The sequence below is a fragment of the Amphimedon queenslandica genome, unplaced genomic scaffold (genome assembly GCF_000090795.2).
Source record: "Amphimedon queenslandica unplaced genomic scaffold, v1.1 AMPQUscaffold_13474, whole genome shotgun sequence".
In the NCBI taxonomy this organism is placed as follows: domain Eukaryota; kingdom Metazoa; phylum Porifera; class Demospongiae; order Haplosclerida; family Niphatidae; genus Amphimedon; species Amphimedon queenslandica.
The window spans coordinates 351,466-353,794 of NW_003546290.1; the positions used below are offsets into that span (position 1 = coordinate 351,466).

Sequence of the window (2,329 nt, forward strand, 5' to 3'; positions counted from 1 at the left end):
GAAGTGCGCCTTGATTTTGACCACACCCCTTTTACTGCACTAAACTATTGTATTCGCACATGCTTAGCTTTTCGAATATTATAGGCGCCATCATGGTAATTTCAGGCACTGTAGCGCTTCCTACTGTCCTTTAAGGCAATGGAAAATGCTGAAATTGAGGCTGAAATGATAGTTAAGTGTGTTGAATAACTTTCTTAAGACACTTAGCAGTGATGTCAGACACCAGAGCTTGAAGAAGCAGAAAAAAAAGTGTTGATCCTTTAGGCTAATGGGGGTGCTCAAGCACCCTCAGCACCCCCCCTAAATGCTTACATTTTCTTTTGTAGTAGTACTGGCCTTGGGGAGACATTGAAAAAGACTCAGCACAGTTTCTTAGCCATTTTTCACTCAATTAATTTAATATTAAAGTGAATAGTCTAATAAAAGATTGGTTAATAGTAGTTATTATTTTAAAAATGGCAGCCCAAATGTCCGAAACTAGCCATTAGCGGCAGGTCGTAAGCTTCTCCGTAAACATCTAAAACGGAGCAAAACGATGTGGGTGTGGTGATAAAATGGTGAATAACACTAACTACACAATTTTTAACTCTTAAGAATCACTCCACAGCATTACATCAATATTGTAAAAGTAATGATTATTATTATGATGTAAATATCACTTAGCTATCACTATAAAATAATTTCTTTATTTTAACTTGAGCAAAACTGACAGATAAATAAATCATGATCATCATTTACAACACATGACTTATGAAACCACATAGTACATTTGTCACATTCGATCCATTCAACTAGTCTGTTGCCACTTCTGTCCTCCTCTCTTAAGCAAATACCGCACACAGTGATATCAACTTCATCCATATTATCTATACATTGGCTTTTCTCTTGATCATTTGCAGGGGAGTAGGAACCATTTTTCAATTGGGGGGGCAAGACAGATTGTGTGTATGCATGTATACGTATGAAAAGGAGGGCCTAAAGGGGTACCCCCTAGTGTTGCACCTACATGTATATTGACATCGGTATCTGTATTGGTGCCTATATTGAGATTATAGGCAGTATACTTATAGGCTGTAATAACAGGCACATATACTTTAAATTTTAAGCAATTTTGAATAATTTGCAACATATTTACATTTATTAAAATTAGTACTCAAAGTTTAATAAAGGTAAGTTTTTCTTTAAAAAAGTAGCATCTCAACTTTCTCAGGAAGAAGCCTGTTGCGTCTATCATCAGCAATTAAAGCTGCTGTGCTAAATAACCTCTCTGATGCAACACTGCCAGCTGGTGCACTGAGATACTTTCGTGCCAAGACAATTAAGATATTCTTTGACTTTTCATTATCTTTCCAGTACTGTAGTGGGTTGTTTCTTTCGTTATTAGGAGTATATAAAGGTAAGTTAGGTTCCTTAAGGTAAGATGTCCCAAATGTATCTACTTGTGACTCTTCTTGACTTAAAGTTGATTCTTCATCTGATGCCATCATTGTGACAACAGTGCTAAGTAAAGAGTTGTCCATATCATTAACTTGAGGTCGTTTTGGTAGTGATGGCTCAGAAGAAACTTTAGAACAGTTAGCATAGTTAAGACATTCCTCAGTCAGCATTTCAGAAGCTGCAGTTGCCTTAGATACTGTTAAAAAGCATCTGTGTTTGTACCTAGGGTCAAGGATAGTAGCCAGCACATAGTGCCTTGATAACTCAGTATCACTGAAACGAGAAGAGAGTGACTGCAACAACTGACGCTTCATAGTTTTGATGCCATCATCATCTTCATCATTCAGTTGTAATTTTTGATACAGAGCATTCACAAGAGGTATGACAATGGCAAGAGATGCACCTTTAAAGCTGGCCTCTTTAGTTGCCTCTTCAAAAGGCTTCAATACCTGTAGAACTTTCCCCATTAACTGCCATTGTGCATTTGTTAGTTCAGTTGGTAGTGATATTTCAGTACTGACAGCCAGTATTGCTTGCTTTTGCTCCATGAACCACTGCAAGATGTAGTAAGACGAGTTCCAACGAGTGGGTTCATCTTGTACTGGCCTATGCTGACATAATTCTAGCTTAGATTGAACAGATGACAATGCATACAACGATACATTGGAATGTTTAAAGTGGCCAACAATTTTGCGAGAAGTGGAGAGCATGATCTCGACAGTTCTTTGTGGAAATATCCCATCTTTAACAGTGAGTTGTAAAGTATGGGCAAAGCAAGCACAAGACAATATGTCAGCATTTCTAAACCCAGCGACAAAGTTGCTGCCACTATCTCGAAGAACCAAGTGTAGCTTGTCAGTAATATTCCATGTATCTAAGCAAGTTGTAAATA

The 2,329-nt window shown here is 37.6% G+C and overlaps 1 pseudogene; it reads right to left on the reverse strand.

The window, feature by feature from the left end:
• Nucleotides 1–1,168: 1,168 nt before the first annotated feature.
• The window catches only part of LOC100634431 (zinc finger BED domain-containing protein 4-like), a 1,469-nt pseudogene continuing 308 nt past the window's right edge, over nt 1,169–2,329 (reverse strand).